Consider the following 12,106-nt stretch of genomic DNA (forward strand, 5'->3'; position numbering starts at 1 on the left):
TTAGCAGACTCCATATCTGGGGCTGTGTGAAGTAACACAAACATAGAAACACACTGCCCTCTAAGGTCATCTTTCTATCATTAAGCTAGGGTAGTAATAGACTGAATACAGATTGTGCTTTCTTTAGCAGTGGAGAAGCCACAAATACTGTACATCAACTCCAGTGACATCAATCTGCAAGACAGATCTACCAGGAAACCTTGCAGGTCAAGATACTGGGACCTCACCAGATCACACAACAATACACTGGGCTGACTCAAATGTCATTTGCTAGAGGAGTGGCAGATTAAAGTTTCTGAAAAATACTTCACAGGGGGAAGTGCCAGTGAGCGCTTTTGTCTGGCAAACAATAGTTATTCGCAAGTGTACACGTGTGCACACACAAAAACTACACGTGTGTTGTATGTGCACACCACTATAACTGTTGTAGTGGTGCATGCTATGCACAAGCAAAAGAAAGAAATTAGCCCCACCAACTCCAAACCTCACCAGCCAACTTATCTGGCTCATGGATTGAAAAGTTAGAAACATTAGAAGTATTCAGTGCTTCATACTAGATGAGATGACATTATATCCAAGAACTATATTCTTAATAATGTTAATTGGGATATAGGATATGAAAAACTCCCTTATTGATAAGACCCTCTGAACCAATTTAGTATTTCTGCAATCCTTGAGAGAGTTAAATATCTCCAGCCTCAGCTTTGGCCTAGAGAGAGCTAACTCATCACGGAGGTCTATGCCTCCTTTCCAGCTCAATAAATCTATCTCCTAGCACTGTAAACCTCCACATATCCCCATACAAAGCTTGCTTGGTCCTCATCAGTCTCCACAACTTCACCTTCCAGCTCTTACTCTTCCCTGCCTCTCTTTTTTTATCTGTCCCATGCCATTTACATAGCAGCTTCAGTGGCTTGGACTCACAGCTCAGCCCTGGTGTCCTGCCCCCACTCATTTCCAGAATGCCATAATCATCTTCAGGTGAAACATCTGGAGACAGCCTAGCTGGGTTTCCATTCACACAGCATCTCTCACATAGGAAAAGAGAAAAGACTTTCCATCGTGACAGAGAAGTCCCTGAGTTTGCCATTGTGTTAGGTAAAAAATGACTATAAGGGAAAGTATACCACTTATGTTCCTCAGTAACAGCTTGGAAAAGCTATTATCTATTAAGAAATCTCATCCTGATTTCTTTTATTTATGTAGTGTGATATACATTTTCTTCTCATCTTCTAAGAGACTCAAATGACAAAAATTCTAATTGTTCTGTTCTTTAATCTATAGGTATCTTGGGTCTGTCTAATAAAATGAGCATGGAGCATCTTAATAGTAAAAGTTACAGTATTTTTCTTCCTCACCAAAGTAACTACCAAAAGAATTGCCTTGATCTGTGATGATTACATAATTTAAATATGCAAATTTGTAACCAAGATATGTCACTGAATCACTTAGTCTCAAACACTACTTGAAGTCAGAACAGGATTCTGTGTAACCCAAAGTGCTTTTGCTTCCTTTGAGTCACTACCACCTGCAACTCATAATATTTGTGCTCTTGTGGCTCCTTTATTGTTTCTGTGATGTGAGTCATTTCCTCATAAACTTGCATTATTAACATTTCATAAACCAAATCCATTTTAAGTGAATTGTGCCCAGAATTATTTCTTCATAGTAAGTCTGTACATTATAGAGTCTTTATGTTTTCTCCCCTTAAAAAAGATACCTGTTATGAACAGTGTATTCCTTCTTGTTGTAGCCACACAGCTATTATTATTCTCTTTCTTTCTTGACACATCATGCATTAAGCATCCAAGATTGTTGAGTCTGGGTGTGGGAAACCCAGGTTCAAGTCTCCAGTCATTCAGAACAGTTACCCAGATGGCCTAAGACAGGGTTAGGCAACATTCAGATGTTTTGAACTACATACAACTCCCACAATCCCTGACCTTACTGTCTTGGATTTATGGGAGTTGTAGACCAAAGCATCTGGAGAACACAGGTAGCTATCCCTGGTCATTTTCTCTCAGCCTAAACTTCAAGTTGCTTGCATTTCCTCTTTCTCTGCTTCCTGTAACACCCAAACAAGCCCTAACATAAAATACAATTGGTTTATTCAGAGTGTTTCACCTTTGGCTTAGACATAAAACTTTGCAGGAGTGCACTTTTAAAAAGCAAGAGTTTCAAGGTCAGAGGCTCAGTGGTATTTTCCATCCTTTGGGAAGCTGCATGCTGCCCTTTAGGGTGGCCCATTGTAATGCTAAGTAATTATGTCTTCTGGTTAAGCATTTATTTAACTGTTATACTGACACAAAATGTTCTCCTTGGTTCTGTTATATTTTCTTACAGCTACACTAAATCCTATTATCATTATCTTCTCTGTAACTCCTGTCTCATTATACCAACTACAAGCTGAGCTCTGAGGACAAGTCTTCTAACGGAGATGTGCAGACACGAGAGAAACAGAATGAAAAGCCCTTTCTTTCCTCTCCTTTAACAGTACATGTGATAAAGTTAAGCCTGTTGCACTTTTCAACAAATCAGGCAAGGGAAAATTGCTAGGGAGAGGGTATTATGGTAATACGGATAAATATGGCTGGATTAAGGAACTCCTTCCATTTTTCTACAGTTAACTATTATCAACTTAAATTCTTCTCTAGTGACACACAATGCAAGTATAGGGTAAGGTTCTCATCCTCAAGCCACCCAGTAGTAATTATTATTAATGGGACTTCCCTGAAGTAAGCAATTTGAAGGCTGCAGCTGAGGATTTCACTTTTGAGCCCAATGGCATATGCTAGTAAATCCTATTGAAGTTCATGGACTCTAACAAGCATAAAAGCACGTTCAGGATTACAGCGTACACAGGATGACTCTGATCAGTATGGAATCACCTTGGTTTTTCTTCTAAGAAGTATGAATCCAACACACTTCCGTTGCGGAAGGATGTACACATTGTTTTTGTATCTTATACCAGAAGCACAAATTATCTACATGTAACTCAAACATGTAAATTTCTTTAAGAATTATGGACATATCTGCACATGCTCAGTAGAGAACGAAGTGTGGGAAATCTGCCATTATGGGCAGGGAGTGAGGGGTAAAAAGGAAAGTAGACTCCAGTACCCTCTGTGCAGTTAGGAGTTGGTGGCTAAAGGAGAAGGTGATCCTAGGAAGGAGAAGAAATTCCTTTCCATAAGATCATGAACCCCTTGAAGCAGGTTAATAATTAAAACCCTCCCAACTTTAAAAGTCAATGTGTTGAAGATTTGAAATATTATAAGAATTTGTTCCAGCGATGTTGTGAGTGCAGCAGAGATCCAACCTGTCTTCATAAAACAGCAGAGAAAGTTGCAAGAGAATGATAGAGCTGCAAAGGAAAGACTGACTGAAGTGGACAGTACTTAAAATTTGGTTTTGGACTTATCTTTACTCATGAAGCATCTGAGCTTTAGTGTATTGCTAGAGGAATCCTCCTGTGAGCTGACCCATGCCTCTTTGTTGCTTACATCAGTAGCTGACAGAATGTGTGTTAAACAGTGACAGGGAGCCATCTTCTAGCAGCCCACACCATCGTTATGCTATTTTTTGTGGCACTACAGTAAGACTGAATTACATAAGAGGACATGGCGTTGGAAGTGCACCATGATGAATGAGTGAAAAGGTTATCACCACACTGAGATTTCCAACAGAAGGCATGCTGCCAGGTATTTGGTGTTGCCCTCCAATTATTAGCTCTACAGGTGTCATTTTTACAAGTAATAGAATTTTGAGAGTTATAATGGTGGAACCTGTGTGTGTGTGTGTGAGAGAGAGAGAGACTCCCTTTAATAATAGTCACACAACAAAGAACACAGCAGATTTCCCACAAAGCAAGTGGGGAGGAAATCCCTTTTAAAAAAATATCTCAAACTTTAAAGGCTCTCCTTTCACTATACAGAATATACAAGTATAGTGTATACTTTCTTATCTTTTCTCAATAAAATGTCATCCATCCACTGTTTCAAGGATCTGTGATTTGGGTGCTGTCAGCCGAACAGAAAACAAACAAAACCCCTACAACTGTTTTTTACATTCATCATAATTTTCTAAACCCTGAAACTATTGTTCTGAAATTTTGCAGTCCCATTTTCTTAGCTAGGGGCACATCTACATTGTATGCCATTTTGACATAAATTTCCACATGGGTGTGAGGAGAAGTGAATCCTCCCCCTCAACTTCTGTACAAATCCTTCTGAACCTATCCTTACAAAATTTTGCAGGTAAGTTTCTAGGGACAGCTCTATTATGTATGCCATTTTGATACAAGTTGGGGTAAGCTAATCCCTTTGTGAACCCCTGCACTTTAAAGACTCCCTTTACATAACATCCTGCACCTATGTGTCTGAAGTTTGGCAGCTTCATCCCAATATGCCCCAAGGTTCATCCAATTCTGTCAAAAACAAGAGTTATAAGCAATTCATACATAGATAAATGATAGATAGGTAGGTAGATAGATGATAGATAGATGATAGATAGATAGATAGATAGATAGATAGATAGATAGATAGAAGCATATGAAGATTTTATAGAGATTTGTGCCCTTTGATTCTTGGCCCTCAATCTTTTAAGTGCCTAGCAATGCCCCTGGTGGGCAAGGATGTACTTCCACATTTTGCCCCAACTAGAAATTAGTAATTATGCACAACTAGAGGGCAAAAAACTTGGTGCACAGCACTAGTGGGCAATGAAACATCTAGCACTATGCGGCAAGGTAGAGAGCATTGGCAGGGCCAGCCCTGCCACCTGAGACGGTAGATGCTGGGGCAGGGAGAAGCAGTAAAGAGGTGCTAGATGGGCATTGTTAGACTGCTGCCCTCAGGAGGCCATTGTCATACCACGAGTGTTTAAGGGAGCAATCCTATCAAGATAGGTGTGGCCACCTCCGAACACAGAGGCGACAGCCTATCCAAAGCAGGGGGGGGGGGGAGAAGCACAGAGGGGATCGTTCCCTCCACGCTTCTCCTGCCCTGCATTTTTGCCTAGACAGCTGATTGCAGTTGTCTAGCTGCAGAAGGGCTGAGCGGGGGAGGAGGCTGCTGTATGACACATGTGTCGGTTCAGCATTTCCTCCCTCCCCGCCCTGGAACGCCCCCAGCCACACCCCTTTTTGGCCAATCCGCACTCCTCTTGTGAGCGCAGGGGATGGGGCTGTTCCATGCTGCCTCCGAGGCAGCACAGAAGTGGGGGGAAGTCAGTTCTCCGGGAACTGACCCCAGAGCATGGGCTCCAAGGTTGGTTCCTGGAAAACAACATATCCTATGGCCATCTAGTAGGGATGTACAAAACCACTTACCTGTTTCGTAAGTGGCATCTGCGTTGTGGGGGCAGGCGCTCCATCCCTCCCCCTGAAATCCTCCCTGGCCAGCTCTGCTCCGCGGCGACTCCTCATAACCACTGGCCAGGTGCATCTGCAGCTGGGCGTCCGGCTGCGGCAGGTCTGCGGCCGCAAATGGTGGCCAGCATAGGGGCCGCCATTTGCGTCCCTTTGCTGAGCCATGATAGGCTATGTAAATATCATGCAGCTGCCATTCGTGGAGCACCGGACGGCCGACACCAGGTAGGCTCCGTTCCGAGCCCATTTCGCGGGGTGGCAGGGGGGGTTGCTTCGTTCTGCCATGGATTCCGGGGGGCCGAATTCACTGGAATTTGGCCTCCCTGGAATCCGTGGTGGAATTCTCCAAGATCCCTAGCCATCTAGCTGCTGTCTAGCAGCCATAGGATTGCTCCCTAAATAAGATTCAGCTGCTAGTCTGATCAGCTTCTATATGTGAAATGGAGAGGGTGCCATCTTGTACTTCTCAGGTAGCAAAATTCTTGGGCCAGCCCTGACTGGCCTAGTTGCTTGGCAACAGGGTTGTGTTGCCTCACTCGCTTCTTTCCTACAAAGCAGCAGCCAGATTAAGGGGACTGTTGCTATGACCAGGCTTGAATGATGCATGCAGGAGTGAAAGGTAGGCTTCTTTCATAAACATTTCCATACACACCCAACACAGCAAAGACTTTTACAGCAAAAACTGAACATTAAGGGCATTGGGTACAACACTGACAAGGACCAATGAGATGTAGAACTGCAAATACATGCCTTGTATCCCAATAAACCTCCATTCGCTCAAGATGTGACAGTAATTTTTATCTTAAGCAACTTTTAACCCATGATTGTGTTGTCATTTTGAATGGATGTTTTGTTAAAAAGCCTTTTGTGTTGCACGTTTGTCTAGCTTGAGGGTGAATAAACTGAGGTTAAATCCTGTATTGCCCCTAAATTTTGGAATGTACTCCCTCAAGAACTATGAGTGGCCCCCACTCTCTTGGCTTTTGAAAATAGTGGGGTCCAATCATAGCAGATACAGCAGTATATAAATGTTAATAAATAAATAAATACATACATACATACATACATACATACGGGAACCATCCTATGGCCGCTAGTCAGCAGCTAGACAGCCATAGGATATGGTTTTCTGGGAAATGACCTTGGAGCCTGTGCTCCGAGGTTGGTTCCTGGAGAACCAACTTTCCCCCCCTTTCATGCTGTATCTCAGGCAGTGCAGAATGCCCCCACGCTTGGAAGAGGAGTATGGAGTGGCCAAAATGGGGCATTCTGGGGGGCGTTCCGGGGCAGGGAAGGCAGAAATGCCGGTATGACACATCCTATGTGTCATACAGCAGCCTCCTCCCCCGCTCTGCCTTCCTGCAGCTAGACAGCCAAAATCAGCTGTTGGCAGCGTGTGGAGGAAACAATCCCCTCCATGCTTCTCCTGCCCTGCACTGGATAGGCAGTCACCTCCAAATGCGGAGGCGGCTGCCTATCCACATAAGATTGCACCTTAAATAAAGCTTCTGCCAGAGTTTACTATTGTACACGTTTGTATGCAAGGCACGCTTCGTTCATTTAACTGCTAGCAGAAAATAAATAAACCAGGTCACAACTCAGGGTGGGAGGACAGTCTCAAAAGATTTGCTTTGCATTTTTAAAGTTTTGCTTAAAACAGAATAAAATATTTTCTTAAGGAATTCCATTTTCCATAGCACAGAAGAAGAATTCATTTCTCAAACCCTTTATACTGGATTCCCAAACATTTAGCTATTAGTTGGATCTTCTCAAGCAAAGTGAATATTTAAAAATCACTCCAGGAAGGTAGTTTGAGGAAATACAGAGATTATGGTTCTGGCCAATAAGTACTACTTTATAGAAAAGTTAGTAGAGATCTTGACCAATGGAGTTATCCTGACCTCAATGAGGAGAAAATATTTTCCAACTGCATAATTCCTAGGACATAAATAATCTGTTTGTTAAAAATTCATCACAAGGAAGAGAGTAAACTAAAAGAAGCACACCATGAAACATATGATAATCTTTGCAAAATAACTCTTCTGTAGAGTCAACATGAAAATAAAAGTCAATGGATCATCAAAAATATGGCTGACTGTAAATCCTAACCTGCCTCCCTGTCTCCAGTTAGCAAGTAACAAGAGCTCCCTGCCGCTGACTTTAGAACCCACATCTTGGCATTCAGAACACAGGTGTGTATGTTCCTGGGTGAATTTGAATGTTATTCTTTGCCTCTTCCCCCCCTTTCCCACCATATAACACGGTGGCACTTGTTCCCCAACCCACATAACAGGCAATAGTGACTTTTTTTTTGATAACTTCCCACTAATTATATGGCCCTTAAAATGCTGCTGTTCAGGAACCAAAGATAGTTCTCCCAGCTTGAGAGTGTGAATCTTGTCTCTTTTAAGGTTGGCACATAGTTATTAACTTTCCCTTGGCTGACAGATGTAGTGGGCGACACAGGAATAAGAAGAAAAAGGAGAATGAACCAATAGTTTTATTCTAGGTAGAAAAGGGAGGTGAGAAAGAATGTGGAGTGTGTGTGTCAGGAGGAGGCTGCATTTATAAATATACTGATCCATTTCAACAGACCATATATTTGTATATATGTGTTGTTTGGTTCAAAGTCTACACATTTTGCTCTCTGAATGAAACTCTATGCAAATGACTGCAACAACTTTCCTCCTGAATGCCTTGGAAGTGTTTCACTTAGTTGTGTGGGAGATTTTTGATTAAGAGTCACATTGGCATGAAATGCTGGCATATTACAAAAGTTACATCCCTGGTTTCCTCTCCAGGAGCAAATGTATGGAATGTGCCAATTTTAGTTTTATCTACTGCCAACCAGCTCCAAAAGAAGCACTGCAGGTGTCCAGCATCCAGCTCGAAGGAGGTTAGCGGGCGGCTGCACCTTCTTTGTGTAAGTGTCACTAACACTAAAGAGGAAAATCAGTGGTTTCAGAAATAATTAAGTGAGGAGAGCAAGGCCATAATGATGAGGTTGTTGAAAGCTCCAGCTTGCATGCATGAAGAGATATCCAGCACCTCAACCACACTCATCACCTTACATCTAAAAGATAGCACAACCTATAGTTTGATCAAGCTGATCTATTAATGAACATAAGATAGCAGCTGGATAGCAAACTTTAGTGTACACTGAAGCAGACATCTTAAAACTGTTTGAAATTTGAGACTGCAATAAAGATGTTTAGGCTTTGTCCTTTTTATATTAAAACATCCTTTTGCATGATATTCAGGTATGTTCAGAAGCAGCCTCTGCTGAATCTGAACTCTAAAAAAGCTTCTCTGTTGAAGTTTGAATATGTTGTGTTCCTATTGCTTTTTAAACCAACATACAAGCAAAACAGGAGATCGTTAAGAGCTATTGGGAACCCCTGTGCAAAAGATAGTTCCACATACTTCCCAATAAATGAATCCAAACCAGAAGTGCACACAACAGGTGTGTACACAAAAGCAGACTTTTTTTGTTAGTTCAGCAAGCTCAGTCCATGTGTCTGGGACAGACTGTAATTTAGATCCTTTCTTTTTCTTCCCACAGCTTGTGAAACTTGGAGCAAAAGTCACTCAAGATTCATGTTTAAAGTGAATTCTCTGTTAAGACAGCCTAATTGATCTAAAGTCTCAAAACGTAAAAAAAAAAAAAAACAACCTTATCATTATTTGTTTTGAAACACAGGATTTAATTTATTCATCAGGAGTCTGTGATCTGTTGAGCTATGGCTAGTTTAAACATGGAATGGGAGTAAGCCAATTTCTCATCCAACACTTAGGACCTAACAAGATGTTACATCAGGGGTAGGTAAATTTTGGGGGTCCAGGGCACATTTGGCACCATCACAAAATGGCTACCGTGGGAGGCTTGGCAAAGAACAAGTAACTTATCCAAAAGACAGAACAAGGCAGAGGTGACGCCTGAGCCCCAACACTCTAAGCAATGCCTTCGTACTCACAGTTTTCAGGACCAACAGAAACACACTGACAGGTGCCAAAAAAAGTGTCTGGAGGCCCACTGGTGCCCATGGGCACCACATTGCCTCCCCCTGAGTTATATGGCATACATGGCTGCTGCTGATATGCCTTCATGTGCCTCCTCAGTAACAATAACCCATGGGCTTTTCCTGGGTCATTGGAGGGTCCATCAAGCCATGCCACCCGGGTTTGGACAACACAACAAGCCATGCCTGGACCATAATTATGTAAATCACACCCCACATGTGCCATGATTTAAATAAGCCACCATTGCTTAGATCAGCCACCTTGGCATATTTTGATTGTGCCAACCAGGTCACTGTTCACAGCCACATCAAATTACTTTCCATGATGTTTTAGAGGAAGCCATGGCAGTAAAAACTGGTATAAAACTGATAGAGGCTTGTAGCATAGAAATACCTTATATTTCATTAAAATCTCTTGTTGTGTTTAAGATCAAAGTATAAACAAACTAAAGTCCTAATCCATCATTTTCTCATGCTGATAGGCCAATAGGCCATCAGTTTATTTGCACTTGACTGAAAACCTGCTACCTAGAATGGAGATCCACTGATTGGCACAGCAGATGACCTTTTAGGACAGCCTTCTCCAACCTGGTGCCCTCCAAACATTTTGGTCTTCTACTCCCATGAGCCAGCATGACCAATAGTCAAGAATGCTGGGAGTTTTAGTCGAAAATATCTGGGGTGGGGGGAACCAGGTTGGAGAAGGCTGTCCTAAATTATCATCTGCTGTGCCAGTCATTAGATCTTACTTCTAGACAGCAGTTTTTAGATCAAGGCATAAGTGAACTAATGTTTACCTATATCACCATCATTCCCACCTATATCTTCAAGTTCTTTGATAATGGTTTGCTGCAATGCTTCAGATTCTACCATGGCTGCAATACCAAGGTAGTGAAAGAAAACTTATGCTCAGTAAGATGTGTCAAAAATAAAACCTTTGTCAATCATAACTTGAATAAAATGTTCCCTTCAGGCTGCAACCTGTCATGCTTAGTGTCAATCTTGTAGCAAAGTCATCTGACAACCAATTCATACGAAATTTCAATTTAAACTGCCATTTTTAAAACAATGACTAAAACAATTTTATTATAAAAATGCAAGCGAGGCTTCATTTTGGCTTTTGAAATTGCTATTGCAAGCACATTTCTTTTCATAAACTCAAAACTGAGGATGAAGATTTGGTTGTGGACTAAAAATCTGATAAAAATTACATTTAACATATTTTCTTTAAAAATTATGCTTTCTCTCTCAGGATATCCAAGAGTTTCTCTTCCTCTTGACTACTGCTGATATTACAAAAGCCGCAAATCAAATGCTATGCTACAAAATACAGGGTCTACAATATTCCTTTTAATCTGTTCTTAAATGCAGGTCTGAACTGTTCTGTATCTGTACGCAGTTGCTGAGGTTCAAAATGTCATCCTGTGTATAGGGAATACACTCTAGTGGAATGCATTTCTAGGAGATATTTAAAAACCCTATGTAACGCATGAGGCAAACTGTGTTCCTGATGCCCTGCTGCTCCAAAAAGCATCATCCATGATGTTTTTAAAAGGGAAATGTACCATTATTGTACCAAATGTACCAAAATATAATGCTGGATTTATACATGCACAAAAATGGTAGAAAATGAGGTGATACAAGCACTTCAGACTGCACATGAAGAATGCATTTTTTAATCCTCCCCCACCCGATAAAAAAAAATTCCCTGAAGTTATTTATTCATTTGTGTATTTCTTTAATTAAGACATTTATACCATGCCTTTCCATCAAAATGTTCCAGGTGGCTCACCAAAGTTACAAAGAACAAACAATTGTGAAACCAAAATGAAAAACTGGTCCATCGCAGAGAAAAGTTTCAGCTCAACCCTCTTCCTCCTGCTGCTGTTCTATGTTCTAAATAGAGGGAGGATTGGGGGGGGGGGCATTTTTACAGGGGGAGAGCATTAATAGAATATGGTCTCCCTACTTGTAGTATGAAGTGGTTCAGTGCATTCTACCACCTTGGTACAACTATCACCTCATTCTGAGGCATGTGTAGATCCATTAGGAGTTATGCTAGCCTGGTGCAGGACCTAGAGGTTTTGAGTGATGGTGGGTGGGATGCACAGGTTCCTATCTCACAAGTTCAAACTACACATGACAGCAGGACATCATTTGTTTAAAACTGAGTCTTCCAGTGTCAAATGTAGGCTTTCTTCACATGGACCTTTTATCCTGCAATTGAGATTGCTCCTTCACGGAACTTTGCAGGCTCTTTACATGACGCTGCGACCCTCCAGGATGTCTCCTGCACTAAATACCCTTTGTTCCATTTTTAAACAGATTGCAGATAATGAGCTATCAAATTACCCCATTGTGTTCTGCTTCAGTTCCCTCCGTGAAAAGAGTAAAAGCAGCAAGAAGAGGAGCAAGATCAATGAAAGATAATGGAAGACTCAGCTACGGGGAGAAGGAGGGGGGAAGGGGAGGGGGGAAAGGAAGCACATGAAAAAGGGAGTCGTCGTGATCCTGCATTTAAAACGGAAGCAGAAAGCCCCTTTTTAAATGCAGGATTTTAGGCTGGTGTAGAGATGCCCTATTGTAAGAACAAAAGGTATGTGAACCTTCTTTCCCTTTTCATGACTTAATTCCTTGCAGTCATTTGCTAGCACTCTTTGCTTACCCATCCAGGTTGTTACTAGAAGTGAGCCCCAGCAGGGAGAAAAGTACTGGGAGG

Source organism: Heloderma suspectum, chromosome 3, assembly GCF_057233095.1.
Source record: "Heloderma suspectum isolate Gila_16-S chromosome 3, 16-S_ref, whole genome shotgun sequence".
Taxonomy (NCBI): domain Eukaryota; kingdom Metazoa; phylum Chordata; class Lepidosauria; order Squamata; family Helodermatidae; genus Heloderma; species Heloderma suspectum.